Source organism: Acinonyx jubatus, chromosome C1 (assembly GCF_027475565.1).
Source record: "Acinonyx jubatus isolate Ajub_Pintada_27869175 chromosome C1, VMU_Ajub_asm_v1.0, whole genome shotgun sequence".
Taxonomy (NCBI): Eukaryota; Metazoa; Chordata; class Mammalia; order Carnivora; family Felidae; genus Acinonyx; species Acinonyx jubatus.
The window spans coordinates 89,858,298-89,884,102 of record NC_069381.1 but is presented as its reverse complement, the minus strand read 5'-3'; the positions used below and the strand labels follow the sequence as shown (position 1 = coordinate 89,884,102).

At 35.6% G+C, this 25,805-nt stretch overlaps 1 protein-coding gene and 1 pseudogene across 6 annotated transcripts in view; one reads left to right on the top strand and one right to left on the bottom strand.

Moving 5' to 3' along the window:
• Positions 1 to 25,805, bottom strand: part of NTNG1 (netrin G1) — a 334,602-nt gene that overhangs the window by 290,113 nt on the left and 18,684 nt on the right. The window lies entirely within an intron of this gene.
• On the top strand, positions 11,473 to 12,026 carry LOC113599218 (LYR motif-containing protein 4-like; annotated as a pseudogene).

Genomic DNA, 25,805 nt, shown 5'->3' with positions numbered 1-25,805 from the left:
TATCATAGTTCCTTTCTCTTGTCAAAAGTTGAGCATTCTCTGCTAGGGACGACTTCTGGAGTCTAGATCCCATACTTAGAAGACAAATGAGGCCAAAATAGAGATACCCACAGTTAACATGTGACAAACTACTGACATTTTGGCACTGCATATACTGTAGCCTAACTTATTGACACCAAATACAAGAGAGAGAAAAATATGTCAAGAAAACATGTATGCCTTTCAGCAGCCCTGGGTCTAACTGTACCTTTAGAATTGTAAACAAAATTATTTTTAGCTTAGAATTTTATGTTCAACCTACTGATCAGAGTGAGGGTAGAAGAGAGAAGTTTTTAATCACTCAAGACTCTTTTTATTTGTAAGTTACTTGCAGCTATACTCTAGCAAAATGAAGATAAAACAAAAATTATAAAGACATGGGATTCAAAACAAAAATCACAAAGACATGGGTTTCGGGCATCTGTGGGTCCAACCAAGGAAAACAATGAAGAGAAGCCCTAAGGGTGGGGTTGGGCATGTGGGAAAAGAGATTAATCAGCATGATAAATGTGAGGATATGGTGAAGAAAAATAGACAAGCAGTGCAAAAACAAAGCAAATAAAAACTCACAAGATCTAATGCACAGTGTGGTGACTATAGTTAATAAGACTGGATTGTAAACTCAAAAGTTGCTAAGAGAGTAGATCTTAAAAGTTCTTATCACAAGAAATGAACAGACTCTTAACTATAGAAAACAAACTGATGGTTATCAGAGGGAAGTGGGGTGATAGGTTAAATAGATGATGAGGATTAAGGAGTTCACTTGTCATGATAAGCACTGAGAGATATATGGAAGTGTTGAGTCACTATATTGTGCACCTGAAACTAATATAACATTGTGTATTAACTAACTGGAATTAAAATAATGACTTAAAAAATAAAAAATAAAAAAGTTCTGGTTGTAAGAAAAACAGCGTAAATATGTATGGTGATGGATGTTAACTAGACTAAAACAAAAACTCACAAGAAAGATATGGGCTATTTATGAATCAATGTAAAATATGCCATGATTTTTCGGAGCTATGAGAATTGAAGAAAGAAGTTCTCTGACACTAACACTGATCTTTCTCCTTCAAGTGAATCAAGGATCATGCCACTGAACAATGGAGAAGGAAATAAAATTATAGCTCTATACTTGACCTAGTAGGGAGAAATGTTTGCATTGTCATAAAATGTAAATTTGGTTTATTGGCTTTCAACTTAAAGGGTCAAGCTAAGAATATGGTATAGAAGACTTTGTTGTATTTGCAAGAAAGAATGAAAATGTCAACATTGTAAATGGGAACGTAAATAAAAGTATTGCTGACAGAAGGTGGATATGGAAAATGAGGAAGATAAGGTAAAAGCAGTGAAGCTCCCATCTTACTAAGTGGGAAGGTTGAGAGATATTATCAACTTGGTCTCTATCTCACTCAGCTTGAGGGGGTGCAACACTGTGGTCTTGAAAGTTGGTTGACCAAAAATATATTATTTTTTAAAGATTACCATGTATGACTAGAAATAATCACCTACATGTCAAAAAATGGAAAGGAGAGAGGGTAAAAGCCAAATTATATACCTGAGCTATAACCCCATCTTTAAAACAAATAGCCAATAGATTTTGCCTAAAATTGATAAGTCAAATAAACAGAAGTGTAACTAAACCTAGAACTATGGAGAAAACTGCTGGAAGTAAGTCAGAAACAAAGTTTTTAAAGTTGCCTCTCAGACAGGAGAGAAGAGAGGAATAGAACAGGAGGCCTCTTTTCATGGTTCTTCTGTACTCTTTTACTCATTAACATGTGCATGTAGTATTCTGCTAAAAATGAAACTTAAAAAAGATAGGGGTGAGGGGGATAAAGGTCTGAACTAGGGTAAAAAGTCACTAGAAGTTTAGGGGCACAGGAGTAACAGAATGAAAGCAAGGCCTAGAACCATTAAAATGGCAGCTATCATGAACAGAAGTAAGACTGAGGAAGAATATTTAGAAACCTGCCTTAGATGAATTGTTTTCCACTGGGGCAATTTTGCCTCCCAGGGGGACATGTGGCAGTGTCCGGAAATACTTTATTTGTCACAGTTGGGGGTGTGTACTCCTGGTATCCAGTGGGTAGAGGCCAGGGATGATACTCAACACCCCCACAATGTACAGGACAGCCATTTCCAAGGAATTATCCGGCTACAAATGCCAACAGCACCAAGGCTGAGAAACCCTGGTTTTGGCTCAAGTCATGATCTTGTGGTTCATGAGATTGAGCTGTGGTTTGGGCTCTGTGCTGATGGCATGGAGACTGCTTGGGATTCTCTCTCCCTCTCTCTCTTTTCCTCCCCCCTCAAAATAAATAAATAAACTTTAAAAAAAATCTCTGCTTTAGACTATGTACATTTGTTCAAATGTAAGGTAGAAAGTCATCAAAATAGGCAAATGGCAGTAAGAACTGAACAGAAGAAACATGAGGAAATGGCATTTGGAGCAACCTGGATGTGTTACATGAAAATCAGAAACCCTTGCAAATACAGAGTGTGAACAATTATATTCCTTTTATCCACTTTAGTGAATTCCCTATTGTAGTACAGCACTGTATTTAACCTGCAAATTTTTAGTATATTCCAATTCAGATAAATACCATGACATCCTTAAGCCTTACTGTAAGGAGTATATGCAGTTCATTCCTGTCAGCTAATAAACTTAATGGTGATGTTAAGTACACACTTTGCTAATAAATGAGTATAGGTAATCCTTAAATTCCTTAGTTGAGAATCAATACAACTGAGTTATTTATAAGAGTTAATTCAGTAAAAATGTTCCTCCAAGGCATCTTGGATTCAGATACCTAGAGTAAAGGTATCTAGACACATAGATATCTAGATACATAAAGATCTATGAAAATGCTTAGTGATTTTTACCTTATTTCAGAAACAAATAATGTATAGAGTAGACCACCTTATCTGTGGTTTTGCTTTCTCAGGTTTCAGTTACCCTTGGCCAACTGCAGTCCATAAGCATCAGATGACCTCTTCCTTCTGACATATCATCAGGTCAATAGTAGCCTAACACTATGCCACAATGCCTACATCATTCACCTCACTTCATCTCATCACGTAGGCATTTTGTCATCTCATATCATGACAAGAAGAAGGGTGTCTACAGTACCATAAGCCATTTTGAGAGAGAGAGAAGGAGAGAGAGACCACATTCATATAACTTTTATTATGGTATACTATTATAATTATTCTTTTATTTTCAGTTATTGTCAATCTCTTACGGTGACTATGAATTAAACTTTATCATAGGTATAATACATATAGGAAAAAAACATTGGGTTTGATACTGTCTGTGGTTTCAGGTATCCACTGAAGGTCTTGGAACATAACCCCCACAGATAAGGGACTCCAGTATCTTTCTTATCAGATGAGTTGCTGACTACAGTTGAATGGGGGAAAAGGGGTATCCATAGGGAATGGGCAGTCATTTGATTTTCCCTAAATCAATCTCCATACCAACGTGCTACTCTATAAGCCACTAGTTTCTTTGCAACAAGACTTGACTTTATAATCAAAAGCTGTCGCTTTCCCATGCCAGAGAAAGTTCTTTGAGAGTAGGAACTTTGCCTTACTCAACTTCCTTTCCCTCTCAGTGCCCAGCCTTGAAAATAGACAGTCCTCAATAAGTAGTTATTGATTTGTACTGAATTGGTGAATTTAATTTCAAACTGCCCCCAGCAAGAATCTGTACTTGTCAGCACTAAAATTACTTATGATCCTATGAAGAACATAACCAACTGACAAAGTTATGAATCTTTCCCAAACTGGCCTTAGAACTTGCCATGCATGTTGTAAATGAGTTTGGAATTTGCATGCCAAGTTGAAATATGGTGACCTAGAGAATGTCTATGATTGATCTCATTCAAGCAAATTTACTCATTGTCCCCCAACACCTCACTATAATTAGACACTGGCTTTTTCTTTCAAATTACATAATGGTTTTTCATAAGAGACATCTGTCTTGTAACTTGCCTGATTCTCTTAGGGAAAAAAAAAAAAGAAAACAAACTGAAAGGAAAGGGAAAAACAATACCTTAGTGACATTAATTATACCAGCATGTTTTCCAGTGCTTTGAAAGGGGGACTCTGAGCATTGACTACCATTGAAATGAAGCCTAAAGGGTACACTACAGTTTTGAAAACCCCACTTAATGTTCTTATCGCTCCAAGAAATCTAGTCGTATCCTGATGGCTACCTAGTGTGACAATCAATTTCTCCTATTAAGTTGCCCAAGGCAGTAGCCTGGTGTGTGCTAGTGCCAGGATCCCTCTGCAGGTTGGATTCCATAATGCCTCTTGCTTTCCAACAAAAATTGAGCAGGATATAACATACCAGTAGGTAAAGGTCCTTCCAACCCCAGGATAGACTTGAAAAGAAACCTTATACTCTGATTGCAGTATTGCTGTACTTCATACATCCCAATAAACTGCTGCTTCTTGTGTTTGGAGTTTTTATGAAGCATCCGAGAAGAATTACTGTGTTGACGTCTGCTGGGCAAGTACAGCTTAGTTGTGAAATTCAGAAAGCACTAGCTTAATTTGAAGCTAGTAGTATAAGTGCTCTTGAATACTTCATAGTATTTGAGCATTCATACATTCATCAATCAAACATTGATCAAATAAATAAATAAAATATTTATAATGCAAAAATCAGGGTAGATCAACATTTTAAAGTTCATTCATTCATTCATTCATTCAAGCAACCACTATTAAGTAACTATTATATATCAGGTATGGTACTAAATTCTATGAATATGGCTGAATTATCCTTGCCCTTGAAAAATGTATAGGCTGATATTTCACCCTCAACGCTGAACTTGCTTTAAAATTACCAGAGCAATTAAAAAACAACCTGTGTACTTCATCTCCAAAGGTAGGTCCCAAACACTGGCACTGCTTTTTTTTTAATATCATTTTAATTTGTTTAATATATTTTCAAGTGCTTTTTTTTTGGGAAAGCATCCATCATCTCTTAACCATGTGAAACTTAGTCGCTTGAAGGGGAACAGGCTCAAATTTACTTCCATTTCACCTATATCTTAGAAGTCTCTAATTGTTAGAAATATTAAATATAAAATTAAAAACAAAAGAATCTTACAAAACAGAATATGCAAATACATTTAAATGATTGACTTTAATATTTATATTTTTCAAGAATATCTGCAAAGCAGTAGAATATAATGGTTAAGTAAACAGCATTTAGAATCACATATTTGGCTTTGAGTCAGTCAGCCATTAATTATTGGCAATAAAAGTTCAAGCTAGTTTAATAATTTCTGTAAGGATTTAAACATTGGCATTTAAACACCCAGCAGAGAACAAAATCCTTGCTCTAATAGGTGAACTACACAAACAAACAGGAGATCATAGTATAGAGTAGTAAGTGCTATCACAGGCATAGACAGGATGCTTCTGGAGCACTTTGGAAGGCTGTAAAGATCAGCCTTGCAGGGATGGGGTGGTGGTCAGGGAAAGCTTTATCAATAAAAATAGATTAAAGCTTCTAAAGAAGAGGAAAAGTCCTTCTAAGAAGGGTCAGAGAAGGAGGGAGACAAGAAAGCAAAGAAATGAGAAAATAAGCAAGAAGAGGGTCACCTGGGTGGCTTAGTCGGTTGGGTGGGCAGCTTCGGCCCAGGTCATGATCTCACCATCCGTGGGTTCGAGCCCCGCATTGGGCTCTGTGCTGACAGCTCAGAGCATGGAGCCTGCTTTGGATTCTGTGTACCCCCCCTCTCTCTGCCCCTGCCCCACTCATGCTCTGTCTTGCTCTGTCTCTCAAAAATAAATAAAAGTAAATGTTAAAAAAATTTTTTTAATAAAGGAAATAAGAAAATAAGCAAGAAGACATGCATATTTTAGCATATTTTTGAACAAAATATCCAGCCAAATTGATGGATTCTACAGTGGAAATTCATGGAATTCAGTGTATCCCTACACAAGTCACTAAACTTTTTTGATCCTTTATTCATTTATAACTTGAGGACAATGATAGATACCTGACAGGGTTATTATAAGGAACAGAAAATGTAGCATGAAACACTAAATAAATGCCATCATTAAGCAGATAGAGATGATTCAAAAACAAATACTATTCAAATATTGTTGTAGTGATTGGATTAAAATTATAGTTTGTTAGTTTAGAAGACTGAAATCTCGGGGTACCTGGGAGGCTCGGTTGGTTGAGTGTCCGACTTCAGGTCATGATCATGTGGTTTGTGGGTTTGAGCTGCACGGTGGGCTCTGGGCTGACAGCTCAGTGCCTGGAGCCTGCTTCAGATTCTGTGTGTGTCTCTGTCTCTCTGCCCCTCTCCCACTTGTGCTCTCCCTCTCTCTCAAAGATAAATAAACATTAAAAAAAAAAGACGACAGAAATCTCAAGATCAAATAAAAACAATCTTGACATACCTTTCTCCAGTGAAATATAGTACATATTACTTTTTAAGCTACATTAATCCTGAACAGGACTCAATTTTCCTCTTCCAATAGTGATATTGACTAGTGTAATGCACTGATTAATCAAGATCAGAAAATTCTGAAGGAATTAGAATGGAATTTAAATGCTATACAGAAATGGAATTCTAAAACTCAAATCTCTCTTCCAGCACTGAGAATAAACATTCAATGTGACACTGAAGTATTTCGATGCTTAAGATTTGCTTATCTATCTTAGGATGGTGGGCAAGAATAAAGAGCTATGATTGTTGTCTCATTTTATTTCACTGTTCTAAACAAGAATTTCTTAAACGTCTCACACTACTTCACCAGACGGGTATGGTCTTCCTTAAAATCCAGACAGCTATAAAACTTTACTTTCTAGGTAGCAAATGTGTTGGAGCATTATTAAAAGGTGTTGGGCATGGCATATAATTTTTCAGGCAAAGAAAAGTGTTATGGGTCATATTTTGTTGTCAAAGAAACACTGGCCCAATTCTTTACTTCTTCCTTGTCCTTAGCAACAAATAAAAAAACAAACAGATGAAAACAAACAAACAATATGACAGGATATTCAATTGATCTATTACTGAAAAACAGAAACACCAATTCCTTTCAATCAGGGCTTTGAAATTGGTATTTCTAAAGAATCACACAAGTCTTTCTGTATTCTAGGCTACACTATATCCAACCCTAGAAATAAGTAAATAAATAAATAAATAAATAAATAAATAAGAATAAAGGGGAAAAGGAACAAAATAGAAAATGGAAAAGACTTCTAGAATAGTGAATTATGAGGAAATTTTAAGGTGCTATGGAAAAAGAATGCAGTATGGCTGGATATATCTCAGTAAATCTATGGAGCACACCTACTTTTATTCTTTGATACATAACACATTATGGCTTACAAGTGAAGTATAATTTCAATTCCTACTACTGAGCCATTATGATGTTCTTGGGGACCAGTTGATTTATTACTGAGCTTTCCTATACCAATCTCATACCAGTCTGGAAACAGAAAAGTCCTCTCTTCTGAATAAGGTGATTTCTGTAGAAACACAGCTGTTCTCAAAAGTTCACAGCACATAGATCGCAGGACACTACCAAGTTCTCTACTTTAGAGTTTCCAAGAAAAATTATTTTCACATACCACAAACATTCTATCAAGTACCTATTGCTTTTTAAAATACTAGGTTTTTTTTTTTCAAGTATCAATTAGTGAATTTATGTTTATGAGAGTCCCTAGTGAGAGGATATGGGAAAAGCAGTCTACAATTTAAGGCAAACGCTTTTCAGATTGGTTTCACAAAAATTCCTTTTCTCTTAAGACAACTTTTAAAAACAAAGCCAACGGATGCCACATTCTGAGAATGGCTGAACCAAATGACTGGTCACTTTTTTTTTCCCCTAGTAACAGTATAGTTAAGTATATGTTAAGTCTTGGATTCTAGAATTTTGACTTCATGAATTATGCCATAGTATACAAGTTAAACATAAGAAGTTTAAACCAGACTGCCGAGATTTTTGCTAATTTTGTGGCTTTGGGCAATGACATAACTTTTCTGTGGTCTACCCTCTTCATTTGAAAAATGGGACACTACCTAATTATGGAGTTGCTATGAGTTAGCACATCTAGAAGTTCTTATAATAGTGCCTCACACATAGTAGGCACTCATTAGAAGTTAGCTTTTAATATATTATTGCAGTCTCCAAGAATTCGCTTGGCAGAGTACAGGTTTTGGAATTAGGGATGAATCCCACCCCAGTCATTCATCAGCTTTGTGATGACAGACAAAACTATTTGACTTCTCTGAGTCTCCGTGTTCTCAAGAGTAAAATAAGGACAATAATACCTACCTCATACTGGTTTGAGGATTAAACAAGCAACAAGAAATATGCTTGCTGTATAGTCAAGTGGCTATCTGAAAAGCATACAACAACTAAAGCAAATAAATAGCATATATACTAGATTGTCAAGTTGGTAAAGGAAGGAAAGCAAAAGACTGAAGAACAAGTTAAACATTTGGTTCTAAAGACTCCTGGATCTCTCATCTACCATGTCCCCTCCTTTCCCCACTTCCCCAGGAAAATCCAGGCTATTGATAAAAGTATTTCTATGCCCCAAAGTGAATGTGGTACTTGAAAATCAGTTAGGAGTATTGTCAGCCTTTGGCAATCATACTGAATCGGACAAGGTTAATCATGGTCACTTTAGAGCCTCCGGAAATACCGTGGGCCTTCAGAGGGTGGGTGGTCAGTCATGTCTATGAGGGTCGGGGAAATGGAGTTTAGAGTGATAGACGCAGCAGGTGTGTAGTGACTAATGCTGGGAACTGCAGCACTCACAGAGCCCCACAGAAGCTTGGCAAAGAACAGTGGGAGAGCCTCTAGGCCTCTGCCGGGCCACTCAATGGCAGACCAATGCAAGCCACTGAGACTCAAAAACAATCCAGTGTCTTTGAAGCAGCCAGACACCTTGAGGGAAGAAAAACCTTAATCCCAAGTCTTAAATCTCCTTTCCGTGCCTTCTGCCAATGATTTTGAGAAGATGGTGAAAGGCCAGTGGGGAGAAGAAATAGGTGTTTCTAAGTCCAAGACTCAGAGCTGGTACAGAATGATTAGAGAAAATTAGGAAGTGTTTAGTTAAACGTGTACATAATGAGAAAAAAAATTTAAATACTTGCTGAGCATTTTAAAACATCAATAACTCAGCCATTTATATTTTTAAATATTAAAAAGGGCACAGAGTGTGGTATTGATTTGAAATACAGGAATGTCATGCTAAAAAAATGTATCTGGTTTTGAACTGACAAAATAAGACCGATCAATCTGGTTTTATTCACATACTAAGGGCTACATTTCAACATAATGAAATTTTGCCTTATTAAAATGTAGGTTAGGATACTCAATATTTGTATGGTACAACAAGTAATAATGGCCCCATTATTAACCTCCTATTCTTTAAAAAGTTCCAAAAAAAGAAATAGGAATTGAGAACCTAGATGTATCTATAATATGACAAACAGTTGCCTATTATCTTATTTTGGGGTCAGCAATGGTAACTCAATAAATTGTAATGTGTTTTCTAAACCTGACCTATAATTGCTGTTTTAAAACAAAACATAAATAATACCAAATGGTACATCCAATTAATTCATTTCCAACTGGTTTTGATTATCAGCACCAATAATTATGTTCAGTTTGTATCTGGTTATTAGCCTTAATGATACTATATCTGCCATTTAAGTAATTACTTTTTTACCAGCATCATCAGTAACAATAATTTTTTGCTTGTAATTAGTTGATTTGTCATTCATTAAGGCTGCTAAATTATCCTATTAAATCATCATCCACAAGATGATCATAAAGATAAAAAAAATATTGCATGGGTACTGAAACCTGTCACTCACTTGAACTTTGAAGTATGACATAGACATGGCCTAAGAAAAAAAGAAATAATTTATTGATCTTCTTTAGGCTCTAATACGCCCTTTAACCTCACTTCCTTTACGTCTTAAAGTATATTTTTTAAGTAAAAAACCTAAATAGCAAAACACTTTGAAAATAATTTTCTTAATTTTCTTAAAAAGCAGATGTGATGGTCTTTTTGAAGTGTAAACTCACTATGCTACAGCCACCAGTTATTCAAACACTAATTTAGGTGTTGCTATGGAAGTGTTTTATAGATGTGATTAAAACCCATAATCAATTTGACTTTTAAGTAAGGAAGATCACCCTAGATAGTCTGGATAGGCCTAATTCAATCAGCTTAAAGGCTATAAGAGGCGAGACAAGGCTTTCCTGAAGAAGAAATTGTGACTATGGAAAGCAGCCTCAGAACATGTTTGAGAGTTCAAGCCTACCCTTCCTGATAGTCTACCTTACAATTTTGGACTTGCCTAGCCAGCCTCCATAGTCACATAAACCAATTCTTTGCAATACTTTTTTTTTTTTATATGAAATTTATTGTCAAATTGGTTTTCATAGCACTGGGTGTTGTATGCAATACTTTTCTAAATACAGAGGTGCCTAAGTGGCTCAGTTAGTTAAGCATCCAAATCTTGGTTTTGGCTCAGGTCATGATCTCATGCTTTCCTGAGTTTGAGCCCCACACCTGCCAGCACAGAGCCTGCTTGGTATTCTATGTCTCCCTCTCTCTCTGCCTCCCCTCTGCTCATGCTTTCTCTCTCTCAAAAATTAATAACTAAACTTTAAAAAAAATTTTAAAGTACTTTTCTAAATATATATCTCCTACTAGTTCTGCTTCTCTGGTTGGACTCTGATACAGCACGCTAGCACGAGGTGGCTTGGTGTTGTATCAGACAGAAGAGATAGATAGTAGAAAGTACTCCTTGACCTAAAATGGAGAGCTTGCCATTTAAAATTTCATGAGTGGATAGCCATTCACTTCTTTGTGTGATCCTATAAAAATGTAGACGTTTCTAGAAGGGGTAGCAGCATAAATATTCCTATTAAGACCTTCCCCTTTAAAGGTCCTCAATTCCCACGTGAGGCACTAAGAGGATAGAACCCATAAGTTGTAAAGATCAGGGGAGGAGTAAACAGCAAATGGAAGTGTTGCTACCTCATAGCTTGGCCAAGGGCCAATTTTGTCAGAACTAGTATTGATCCATTTAAGTTACTGTAGATTTCTGCTCCGTTATAAACTTGCCTTCTCCCAGGCAGGCAAGACCTTAAAGAAATGTACACGCATTAGGATTCCATTATCAAAAGAACAGTCACGCCATGTTTCAAGAAACTCTGGAAGAAATCTGGAAAGAACACAAATACATGGAGAGTAAATAACATGCTACTAAATAATGAATGAGTAAACCAAGAGATCAAGGAAGAAATTTAAAAAATACATGGAGGGACAGTGCTCACCAAGGCCGATGCCTGGCCCTCTAGCAAGACCAAGCCCCACTGCATTTTATTTTATTTTGTTCGTGGCTTTGCATAGACTAAAGTTTTGTGGGTTAGGTTCAACTCTGGACCTCCTTAAAGAGGACCCATTTTTTTTTTCTTTCCAAAATGACAGCTTCCAGCCATGCACTAGTGTTAGATTTGCACTGGGTGATGCTGAGAGATAGCAAGTATTGCAGCTCCTATAATTACAGAACTTATGTGGTAAGGAGGATAAGAGATGACTTCAGAGAAAATAAGAAGGTAAAGGATCCCGTAGAAATTCAAACCCTAGTGAATAAAGTCAAAATAGGCCTCGGAATAATCCATTGCAGGTCCACATTGGCCAACTGTATTTGACTGACAAGTTTATGAATGAGAATCAAGAGAAGTCCAGGACTTAGGGAGCTGGGACCAGGCACCTCCAACAGCTGTAGACCACCTTCAGCATTCATTCTCTGCTTGGGATGGGGGCTCTCAACAGAACACAAGTAGTCTCTTACATCAGCTTAAAATAGCTTCTTGCTCTGTCTGCTGTAGGAGAAGCTCAGTCAGGTTTCCATTCTTCTGCAGCCTTAGTGGAAAAGGATAGCTCTCTCTTGGTTTGAGTATTATAATGAAGACCTGAAGCTCACTCAGAATAATTCTGTGTATTATTGTGTCACTCCTCTTTTATATCTCATCATCACCTGTTTAGAGCACTTCCACACTTTGTTTTTGCTTCATTGACAGTAAACAGAACTGTCTCTCTAAAAAAAAAAAAAAAAATACATGGATACAAGTGAAAATGAAAACACAATGGTCCAAAATCTTTGAGACACAGCAAAAGCTGTTCTAAGAGGGAAAATTATAGCATTATAGGCCTATCTGAAGAAGCAAGAAAAATCTCAAATAAACAACATAACCTTACACATAAAGGAGCCAGAAAAAGTAAAACAAACAAAGCCCAGGGCTAGTAGAAGGAATGAAATAATAAAGATTAGGGAAGAAATAAATGAAATAAAAACTAGAAAAAGAATGAAACCTGGATCTGGTTCTATGAAAAGACAAACAAAATTAATAAACCCTTTAGTCAGTCTCATCAAAAACAGAGAGAGAAAGATACAAAGGATAATAAGAAAATATTACAAAAAAATTGTATGTCAACAAATTGGACAACCTAGAAGAAATGGATAAATGCCTAAAAACATATAATCTTCCAAAACTGAAACAGGAAGAAATAGAAAATTAGAACAGACTGATTACTAGCAATTAAATTGAATTGGTAATAAAAAAAAACTCCCAACAAATAAAAGTCTAAGACCAGGTGGCTTCACAGATGCATTCTATTAACATTTAAAGAGTTAATACCTATTTTTCTCAAGCTGTTCCCAAAAAGAAGAGGAAGGAAAGCTTCCAAATTTATTCTATTAAGTCCGCATTACCCTGATACCTAAAACCAGATAAAGACACCACAATAAAAGAAAAATACAGGCCAATATCTCTGATGAACACAGATTCTAAAATCCTCAACAAAATAGTAGAAAGCCAAATCCAACAATACATAAAAAAATCATTCACCACAATCAAGTGGGATTCATTCCAGGAATACAAGTGTGGTTCAATATTTGCAAATCAATCAACATGATACATCACATTAACAAGAGAAAATATAAAAACTATGTGATCATTTTAATAGATGCAGAAAAAGCATTTGACAAATTACAATATCCATTCATGATAAAAACTTTCAAAAAAGCAGGTTTAGAGGAAACATACTGCAACATAATAAAGGCCATATAGGAAAAACTCACAGTTAACATCATATTCAATGGTGAAAAACTGAGAGGTTTTCCTCTAAAATGAGGAATAAGACAAGTCCACTTTCACTACTTTTATTCAAAATAGTAGTGGAAGTCCTAACGGCAGCAATCAGAAAAGAAATAGACGTCCAAATTGGTAAGAAAGAAGTAAAACTTCCACTATTTGCAGAGGACATGATACTCTATGTTGAAAACCCAAAAGACTCCACCAAAAAGCTATGGTAACTCATAAATGAAGTAAGTAAAGTTGCAGGATAAAAAATTAATATCCAGAAATTGGTTGTATTTCTATACACCAATAATGAAGCAGAAAGAGAAATTAAGAAAACAATCCCACTTACAATTGCACCAAAAATAATAAAATACTTAGGAAGAAACTTAACCAAGAAGACAGAAAAGATCTGTCTTCTGAAGACTATAAAACATTGATGAAAAAAGTTCTAGATGACACAAACAAATGGAAAGATATTCTATGCTCATGGACTGGGAGAATAAATATCGTTAAAATGACAATATTGCCCAAAGCAATCTACTGATTTAATGAAATCCCTATCAAATTATCAACACTTTTCATAGAACTAGAACCAATGCTAAAAGTTGAATAGAATCACAAAAGACTGAATAACCAAAGCAATCTTGGGAAAGAACAACAAAGCTAAAGGTATCACAATCCAAGATTTCAAGATATACTATAATGCTATAGTAATCACAATGGTGTGGTAATGGTACAGAAACAGATACACAGATACATGGAACAGAATAGAGGGTCCAGAAGTAAGCCCACACTTATATGGTCAATTAATCTACAACAAAGGAGGCAAGAAATATACAATGGAGACAAGACAGTCTCAACTGATACTGGGAAAACTGGAAAGCTACATGCAAAAGAATGAAACTGAACCACTTTCTTACACCATATACAAAAATAAACTCATAACAGACTAAATACCTAAATGTGAGACCTGGAACTATAAAACTCCTAGAAGAAACCAGGCAGCAGTTTGTTTGACATAGGCCATGGAAACATTTTTCTAGATATGTCTCCTGAGGAAAGGGAAACAAAAGCAAAATTAAACTATTAGGAATATACCAAAATGAAAAGCTTTTGTACAGCAAAGGAAACCATCAACAAAACAAAAAAGCAACCTACTAAATTGAAGAATATATTTGCAAATGATATATCCAATAAGGGGTTAATAACAAAAATTTGTAAAGAACTTACACAACTCAACACCACAAAAAACAAATAATTCAATTAAAAATGTGCAGAAGCCCTGAACAGACATTTTTCCAAAGAAGATATACACATGAGTTTCTTAGGAGCCAAACTTAGGAGTTTCCTCAAAAAATTAAAAATAGAATTATTGGACAATCCAGTAATTCCACTATGGGGTACTTACCCAAAGAAAATGAACACTTAATTCAAAAAGATATATGTGGGTGCCTAGATGGCTCACTTGATTAGGCACCCAACTCTTGATTTTGGCTCAGGTCATGATTTCACTGTTCGTGGGTTTGAGCCCCATGTCGGGCTCTATGCTAACAGCTCAGTGCCTGCTTGGGATTCTCTCTCCCTCTTCCCTGCCCCTCCCCCACTCTTTCTCCTTCTCTCTCTCTCTCAAAATAAACATTTTTAAAAAAAGATATATGCTCCCCTATGTTTATTGCAGCATTATTACAAGAGCCAAGATATAGAAGCAACCAAGGGGATCCCTTGATAGATGAATGCATAAAAAAGATGTGAGATACACACACACACACACACTATGGAATATTACTCTGCCATAGAAAAAGAATGAAATCTTGCCATTTGCAACAACATGGGTGGATCTAGAGGGTATAATGTTAACTGAAATGAGTCAGTCAGAGAAAGAAAAATACCATATGATTTCACTCATATGAGGAATTTAAGAAACAAATGAACAAAGAAAACAAACAAAAAACCAGACTCAAATACAGAGGACAAATTGTGGTTGCCAGAGGGGAGGAAGGTGGGAGGATAGGTGAAAGGACAGGAGAGTACACTTATCTTGTTGAGCACTGGGAAATATGTAGAATTTTTGAATTATATTGTATACCTGAAACTAACACTATATATTAATTATGCTTTAATTTAAAATCTCTAAAATACTCTATAAAAATACCCACTCAAGCAAACAGTTTGATACACAGACTACAGAATCAAAGAATATATATCTAGATTAAACTCTTTTAAATGGATAGTTTCATTTTTGCTATACCAACAAATGTGGGTATGGGTTTGGTAGGGAAAAAAAAAAAGGCAGCCTACATAATGGAGGACTTCATGATGGTTTCAGTAAATTTTGGACTATCAAAAACATGATGCATATTTAAAATTGGTTAATTTGATCAATTTTTTAAGATATTTAAGATATTTCTATAGATTTTGTTTCTGGTCATTTCTATGATCAGCCCTCTATGGTTGAGCGAATGACAGACCTGTCCCAAGATTGGAGGATTCAGTTAAATAGTAGAGAGATCAAAGACCTTGCTATAGATTTGGAGGAAAAAATTATACCATGTGCTTGTGCTTATGTCCACCCAGGATGCCATTCAAAAGAGAATGATTTTAAAATAGATTTACCACTGGGTTTATTTTGTTGACCTTGGGAAATGTCACCTCCATTTCATTCCACCTCTATTTTCCTCAAAGGAGCAGAGCTGCTCACGGGAAGGTGAAGGCAGAAACACGTGGCCAAGTTAAAGTAAAGATATTGCAAGTTTCTACACAGAGAGAAACATTTTCAGCTATCCAGAATGTTAACAAGGAATAGGATTTGTGTATCAGAAAAGTACTCTCCTGAGCATAGTGTCTTAGTTTATAGATTAGTGACTACTTCATTATAAACACAAATTTAGAGCTTTCTGAAATTATTTACATTAGAGTCTAGTACTGAAGTCTTTTTTTTTCCTTGACATTATTCTAAAATGGAAGGGAGAACATTACCCATGATTTCCTATGATAATTGTGGACTTCCACTCAAGAGAAGGAAAGAAAAGCAAGCAGAAGCAACATTTGAGAACTGTCTTCCTCATTTCAGACTGCGACTACATGAATAATCTTCTATTTTCACAGTAAAGCTCCCATTAGTTATACTGTGAAATTGCAGGCTACTTTTTCTCCAGAGATCTCAAAGTTCTTTTCTGGTATCAATTTGTCAATAGGCCAATGCCTCTGATTGTATGGAGCCCACAGGAATCTGTGAAAGCCTTTCATAGGCTTTATGACAACCAAGCTAAGGAGTATCAATAATGACTGCAAAGTTCTTTTGCCAAATGCTTACTTAACTAACAAAAGACATTTCCATTAAAAGAAAAAAAGTATGGCTTTGAAAAAAATTGAAAACTCAAGGGCGACATATTTACATCCTTCTTAAACTACTCAAGCTTTCATTCAAAGATTAAATTTACGCATGTTATACACTTATACAGTGCCTGGTAAAGTATACTCAATAAAATTCATTACTATTAACTTTACAAATATATGATAATCCAACATCTATTATTTATTAGTTATTGTGACTTAGAAAAAGTCATTAACCTTTTCAGATCTCAGCTTTCTCATTTATAAAATGGGGCTTTGCCACCTACATATTAGGATTAACATTATTCAAGATGTATGAGATCATTTTTAAGTTGTTTTTAATGGAAATATGAATTTTTAGTATAATTAGCCTGGGATTTGAACTTTAAACACTTTAGAAATTCAACACAGATAATAATGAACTATATGTAATAACATTATATATCACAAATATTTAATAAACTGGGAAAAATGTAACACTGATGTTCTACCATTTATGGCTAGATTCCTTCAGAATAAAGTTTTTCTTGGTGATCATGCATAAATTCATGCCACTTTAAGGATGGCTGTAGGCAGATTCATGGAGTTATGAAGATTTGTTCTGGAACATTCTGAAGCAAAATTTAAAAAGGCATTTAAGCAGTCTTATAAATGCTTCTAACTGGAAAACAATGGTAAAACCAATAGTCCAGTGTGCCAGGGAAAATGTCATATAGTCTTAAATGAGTATTTTGGGAGAAGAAGGAACATTGGGGTTTGGGCTAGGATTATGGAAGACCCTCTGAGCATCAGAACTTATAGACATAAGCCAGGTTAGGTTGCTTGTATTTGAATTCTGTGTTCACTGTGATCTTTCTGACTACTCCCACATCTGAACAAGGACACAAACCCATGATACTCAATGACAATAGCAGTGACTTTGATATGTAATCACCTATTGTTAGGAATTATTATATATCTCACTTATGTAAGTGTTATCTCTCCAGCAAAGCTTTTGGTATCAAAGGCCTAAGTCAAACCAAGGGTCTGGTATGTATTGATACCAGAAAAAGTGATACCACTTTTTCTTATACCATATTTTACAGGTTTCAAAGTTAATGATGTCAGTGAATCTTCACAAAAACCATGCAAAAGAACCCGGAGCTCTGAAAGTTTAAATAGGCAACTTGTCCAAAGTTACTGGGGTAGGCTTCAATAAATATTTATTGAATTGAATCTCCATATCATCTGTTAAGTACCATGATTTGTGATCACTGAGCTTGCAAATACATAATAAGAGTTATAGTGCCTTGTATGGCACTTTCCCGTTTTATATAGTACTTTGCATTTTAAAAAGTGCCTTCACCCACATAATTGTGTTTAATGATTGATACCTTAGAGAGTGGGAGAACATGCCAAGTGTAAGAAATGATGTTCCAGTATTATGTGGTAGGAAACATAAGGACAGCTGAGCAGGATTTAGATTAATTCATGGATGGCACAGTCATAACATTTGTTACTGTTGAGATAGATCCACAAAAGGAAATTATTTGAAAGGAAAGCTAAAGACAGGGCTTTGCTTATCTCCTTAAGCTATAATGTCCTTCTCTTTCTTCCTCCATCTCAGAACAGTTTACTCTTCCTTCAAAGCTCAGCTTAAAGACCATCTCCTCTATGAAACTACCACTGAGTTCTCTGAGTTTGCAATGAATCACTTCCCTCTGGATTCTCACAGCTCTTTAAATGTAGCTCTTGCATAGAATTTATTTCCTTCTGCTTAGTAAATAACTGTTTATAAAGCTTCTTGAAAGCAGAATCTCCCGTTATCTCCCATTTTGCCCACCACAGGGTTCTGGCAGTATTAAATGAACTGGAGGGAACCAACTATTTAAAATACTGAATACTCCCACAAAATATCCCGAAGGGTGGTCTCATGCCAGATTCTGCATGAGGTTACTTCGATATTGTAAATGATAGCAAGGACAGTGGAAAGAAGAATCGAAGAGGCAGAACAGATTATTGATAGACAATAAAAAAATTAAAAAGTAAAAGTGCACAGAGCAGAGATTTGGGAAAGCAGACTGTTAGAAGAAAGCTCATCCCACAGTTATATATTAAGTGTCCACTATATCTCCGGCACTAAACTAATTTCTGTGGATGAAAAAGAGAACAGGGCTCTGTCTCTGTTCTTCAAGGAGCTTCCAACCCAGTGTGGAAGGCAGTCAAATAACCCATAATTACAAAACTAAGTGCTAAATGTATTGTTAAGGGTAACTACCTATTATAATGTGGCAGTTGCAAGTCTTAAAAATTCTTGTTTTTAAATTGCCTTAAAAATATGAGGAAATGGGCTGGCTGGGTGGCTCACTCAGTTAAACATCTGACTTTGGCTCAGGTCATGATTTCACGGTTCGTGAGTTTGAGCCCCGCATCAGGTGAGCTTAAGCCCCACTTTGGGCTCAAGCCATATATATGCATATGTATGTATATATACATATACATACACACATGGAAATGAAGTTGGGGCTAGACTTCTAGTCTTGTGATGACAAAATTATTTTACTAGAGGAGTTTCAATAATAAAGTTGCATGTTTCCTAGCTCAAAGAATATACTATGCTAAACTTATAACATCATTGAGCAAATCTAGCACTTGACAACATCCAGACTTTCTTCAAGAAGAATCAGTTTTACTTTCCTATCACCACCAGCATTATGATTATATACTCTCATAGGAACTTTAATTTCTTCCTTGAAACATTTATCACTGTAGTAATTACTGGTATACTTGTGTCGTGTGTTTCTCCCTGCTTTGATCATGATGAGCTCTACGAGGCTGGGAAATGTGTCTGTCTTGCTCATCCTTACAGCCCTAGCTCAGCACCATGCACCTACTACAGGCTCAATAAGTATTTGCTAAATTGGTTAAATTACTAATATTTGTTACTTTTGTCATTCAATAACATAAAAATAAAACTTCTCTATGGCTTGCAACAGCTTTTTCCCCACTGTGAGGTGCTAATTCCAAAATGCAGTGTGAGTCCAGAACAAGATCAAATTATAACTGAAATCCACATAGTGCACAAAACAGCAAACACAGTTGGGCAGCCTGTGCCCAACACAAAGAAGCCAACCAAGTCTTAGGTGGGGGCTGAGATCCAACCTGTTTTCTCTTTTCTAAGACATGGCGCAAGGATGCATTTCTTGGAAACAGAACCTCTTCCTGATTCACATAGTAGCCTTGATAATACAACTTGTTGGCTGCCCTAATTGAACACACTATCCAAATACCATGTGTACTGAAATATAGTGGGAGAAGGTGAGAATCATGGATCTAGGTTTCACTTAACAATGTTATTTTTAATAAAGGTATAATTGACATACAACATCATATTAATTTCAGGTGTACAACATAATGGATCAATATTTATATAATACTGCAAAAGGATCACCACGATAAGTCTAGTTAACATCTGTCACCATACATAGTTACAGAATTTTTTTTCTTGTGGTGAGAACTTTTAAGATATACTCTCTTAGCAACTTTCATATATGCAATACAATATTATTATAGTCACCACACTGCACAATAATTACATCCTCACGACTTGTTTATTTTATAACTGCAATAACCCCCTTTTGACCCCCTTCAACCATTTCTCCCACCCCACACTCCCAGCCTCTGGTAACCACCAATCTGTTCTCTGTATTTATCAGCTTGGTTTTTTATTTTCTTTTTTTCTTTTTCTTTTAGATTCTACATGTGAGAGAGATCATATGGTATTTGTCTTTCTCTGCTTAACTTATTTCATTAGTATAAGACCCCCAAGGTCCATCCATGTTGTCACAAATCACAAGATTTCATTCTTTTTTATGGCCGACCAATTTTCCATTATATATATATATATATGTGTGTGTGTGTGTGTATGTATACATATATATATATATATATATACATATATATATATATATATATATATATATATATATATATATATATAATTTTCTCTATCCAGTGTTAGACATTTAGTTTGCTTCCATATCTTGGCTACTGCAAATAATGTTGCAAGGAAGAATGTTTCATTTTGTTGATCAGGACTTAGTGCAGGTGGAAATCCATTGGATATTTTTGAGGAAGGAGATACTGTAGGTAATATGGCAGCCAAGAATATTGATTTGGGATCCAGCATTTCCATTTCTCATACTGAATTTCTCTCTTCTACTTCAAAGCATCCATGAGAGCCAACATATTGTGCCCATTCCAATATTTGATTAATAAAATAGCTTTTATTTAATTTATTTTCACATAGGTAATATTTGTTAACATTTTCTTTTTGTTTTTAGACAGACTGGTTATGCTTTCATTAGACATGTCTAGTGCATTTGTTAAAACACTATCCATTATAATCTCAGTGCAAATGCCATTGCATCCATGAATGATTATTTTAATACTTTGTTATTTAGAACACCTTTCATTTATTTCAAAACCACAATTGTGAAATTGTTATTTTAAATACCTCATTTGGAGCCAGACCCTCATAAGCAGTTAGTTAATAGATGCCATTGCTAACATCAGGAAAGGCCAGACAGTTCACAGAAAGGGGAACTAAAGGGAAAGCCTTCAGAACATCCCTTCAAAGCAGAATATGAGAATCAAAATGCCTTTAATTTTTTATCAACAGAAATGATCACAATGATAAAAATAATATTTATTGGGCATCTCCTATATGCCAGACACTGCTAAGCACATCATTATCTTACTGTCCCTCAGAACAAAAAAGTGAAATAACTTGATTAAGTTGGAACTTGAACCTGAAGACTGAATTCAGTAAAATAGCTTTAAAGGCATGTACTTTCCCAAGTTAGACAACTCCACTTCTAAAAATACCTGGTTCTAAATGCCCAAGACCCAGGGATCTCGGAAACTTCCCATCTAGAAGGGGCAATTGACCCTCTCTTAGGAGGCCATAAAGAAGTACAAAGCTACTCCTTTACTGTTACTACTCCTAAAACAATCCCAAGTTGCCCCAAACAAACTAGCAAGAGTATAAAATATGTACCAACAGTGTACCTGTACTGTCAGTCTAAATGGAAACTTCCTGGCTGTGGTTTTAATTGGAAATGGAACCCTTCCCTTGCTGCCCAAATTTATTACAGTTACACATCACACTCAGGTTTTCATCTAGGAGACAAGTCATTCTGGTGATGGATGAGGCAATATTTATATATCATCTTGCAAAGTAAGCAAGGAGACTTCCAGTTTAAAAGCACTATCAGCTATTGTTATACTCTAATAATGAAAACAATGATTTTGGAAAAAAGATTACTTATATATAAACAATTTTTTAAACTGCGAATTTTGTATTAGTCATACAGATCAGGGTATACCTATCAATTCAGGTGGCCAGATGCAAGATGTTACTCTTAAAATTCATTGCCCTCTGTGGAAAGATCTAGTCAAAGAAGGTTCTCATAGTTTAGCTCAATATTTATTCCTCCAAATTTCCTCCTGTTGATTCACCATTACGAATATTCATTAGCTTTGTTCATACAACTTCCAAGTGATTTACTATTAAATAATTAAAACAAAAATGAAAGATTAAGAGCCATGGTGCATACAGTTTTATCAAAAATCCTGTTAATTATGGTTGCTATGATACATCATAAAATCCAACTATGAGTGCCCGGATAGCTAAAGCCATCAAATAGACAGGATTTTTAAAATATTCTCCATTTAATAACAAGAGGAAACATATGAGAAAACAACACAAAACAAGACTTAGAAGAAGCCTTATAATCTGCTGGTAGGAACGCGACACAGAGCAACTACATTTGATGAAAATGCCCACACTCTACAGACCACAGATTGGTTTCTGGGTGCACACCTTGAGGTAAACAAAACAAAATGCAACAACTCTTGATCATATGCACCAAGATCTAGGTACAACGGTGGTTCTTGTAGAGTGGATCGTAACTGCAAAAATCTAAAACTAAAACACACACACACACACACACACACACAAACTTGCTAAATTCTCACAATTGAACAATGTATTTATCCAGTGGAACAGGTAGGTAGGTAGGTAGGTAGGTAGATAGATAGATACGGATATAGATATATATCCTTTTAATATGAAGGAACCATATCATACAGATCAAACAGATAGTTTACAAAAATAGTGTTGAATGAAAAATTTAAGCTACAGAATAGTTTTTTCAGGATGGTAACATTAAAAAACCCAAAGTCAAAACCATAAGCTGTTTATGAGCATATAAGCTTCACATAAAAAATATATATTAACATTGACTGGAAGGAAATACACCAAATTTATGATACTGGTTCCCTCTGGAAAAGGAAGGCATGGAAGGGATCCGAGGATGGAGACAAGATGGTTTCAACTCAGTCAGTAATATTTATTTTTTAAAATCCTAAGAAAAACAATGTAACGTCATCATTGTTAATTTTAAGTGGTGGTTGTACATACATCTGTTATATTAAGTACCTTTAATTTAAAAAAAACTAAAAAAGGAAAATATTTATGATACCTTCAAGATTAAGGACCTCCAACATAGCCTAAATACTTTAAAGAACACGTATATATTAGAGCAATAATCTTTAGTATGAATGCCATCATCATATTAACATATCTCTGTTTTAGCAGCTCATTTATTCATTCAACAAATATTTATCGAGCCCACCATGGACATAAGACAAAGTTCCTGCCCTCTGGAGTTTATATTGTGGAGGAGAAAAGAGACAGAAGCAGTATATAACATAATAAATATCCAGTCATTAGAATGAATGTTCAATCAGATGGTACCCAGTAAGGTATAGCCACTGACGTCTTTTCTGATTGGTTTGTGTTGATTCTGTCCCAGTTGTTAAATAGTTTGAGTATCTCCCTTATAATAAATTCAATGAAGAAAAATTAAGCAGGCTCAAGGAATGGATAAAGGGTGTGAAAGAAATGCTATTTAGTTTTTAGTTTTTTTAATTTTATTTATTTTTGAGAAAGAGAGAGAGAGGGGAGGGGCAGAGAAAGAGGAGACAGCGAATCCCAAGCAGGCTCCCTGCTGTCAGTGCAGACATCAATGGTGGAGCTCGAACTCACCAAACACAAGGTCATGACCTGAACTGAAGTCAAGAGTCTGACACTTAACAACTGAGCCACCCAGGAGCCCCAAGAGATGCCATGTAAATAAGGTGGTCAGATAAGCTTCTTTGAGAAGGTATTCACGAAACAGAGTCTTGAATAAAAGGTGGGAGGGAGCTATGGGAAGATTTTGAGAATGTGGGTCCAAACAACGAAGCAAAAATAAACTTAGTTTTATGCGCAACACCAAGAAGTTGCAGGCAGAGCGATCTGAGCAAGGTGGGAGTGATCAGAATGGAGTTTAGAGAGGTATTCAAAGACCAGACTATATAGTACCTTTCAGGCATTAGTAAGACTTCAAATATAGACCAGACTATATAGTACCTTTCAGGCATTAGTAAGACTTCAAATATAGGGGTGCCTGGGTGGCTCAGTCGGTTAAGCATCAGACTTCAGCTCAGGTGATGATCTCATGGTTCATGGGTTCAAGTCCCACATCGGGCTCTGTGCTGACAGCTCGGAGCCTGGAGCCTGCTTTGGATTCTGTGTCTCCCTATCTCTCTCTCTCTGCCCCTCCCCAACTCGCTCTCTCTCTTTCTCTCTCTCTCTCAAAAATAAATAAACATTAAAAAAATATTTTAAAAAATGAAGAGTTTGGATGTAATTCTCAGTGGGACATAACAATTAAGGAGGAACTTGAACAAGGACCTGACTGATTCAGATTCTTAAAATTTTATCTCTATGTATATTATATAATTACATATCTAACTATATAATATTCATGCTATACATCTATATGTATAATTTTTATATATTATAATATTTATATTGTGCTCTATATTATAATACTATAAAACCTATGTGAATTTGGTAACAGGGCAAGAGTTAGGGAATACTGCAGAAGTCTAGCCTAGGTATAAAGCTGTTTGGGACCTGGTTGTTAGCAGTAGAGAGGGTGAAAAGCAACTGATTTGGGATATATTTGGAAGTTTAGCTAACAGGACTTGTTGATATCTGTTGTGAAGGACATAAAGGAGTTAAGGAGGATTCCTAGATTTTTCATCTTGAGCAACTAGATAAATATAAGCTGCTGTTTATAGATATGGGAAAGACTACAGGCAAAATCCATTTGGGGAGAAGAAATCAAGAGTTCTATAATAAATGTGTTAAGTTTAAAATGCCTACTAGACATCCGAGTGGAGACAGCATGGAGGGGGTTGGCTATATAACAGTTGTTATTGATAGTGTCAAAAAAAAAATCAAAAGCATCATGCTAACTACTTTTCTCAACACCTCCCCCACAAGAATATGATTTTGTTAACTAGCCAACAGTTGCTGACTTATTATTCTGGTTTTAGATGGTGAACACAATATGTACTCCGCTCTGTATGATTTCTAACAGCTTATTTCCATTTATATGAACACGTTAATGGAAAAGAAAGCAGGAATGGAAACAAAAACTGTTGATTGGTTCTCTTATCCCTGAATGAAGACACTCATCACATAATGTGTATTTCCAACATTCCACACACTGTTTACAGAATCCAATTTTCTGAGGTTATTTCAGATAAAAGGCATTTTAAATAACAAAATCATAGTATTGTGTTCATAGTCCAAATCATAAATGTAATTTTAAAAACGGTTTTTGTGATGGTTTTATCCCACATACTACAAACAAAATTAGGGAGGAATTTATAGTATGGTTTATGAGTAGGGAATGCATGTCATACTGTCTGGGTTTATATCCTGTTCTGACTACTTGGTTGGAAAAGTTATTTAACCTCATGCCTCAATTATTCCACCTGTTAAATAAGGATAACGATGGGATTGAAGATTATATGAACCAACAAAGGCTGATGTTTAGTCAGTACAGTGCATGGTACCATGCAGGCTCTTGATAAATATCAGCTACAAACGTTATTTGTAAAAACATAGCACACGTTCAGTTCAACAAGCATGCATTAAGTACTATTATCTGCTTCACACTGTGCTAGGCACTATTTAAAGCACTGTCTCCAGTGATGGCTAAATAGAACGCTATTCTGAGTCAGACAGTAGACACATTGATGAGAATGCTCCCCAACATCACGTATGTTATTAGTCTTCTAATCTTTGAAATCAAAATCCTTATGGAGTGGTCCAGGCATCACAGCCAACCTCAGATTGCCTACCAGCTCACTCTCTTTATCATGCACATATCCTCTTCTTG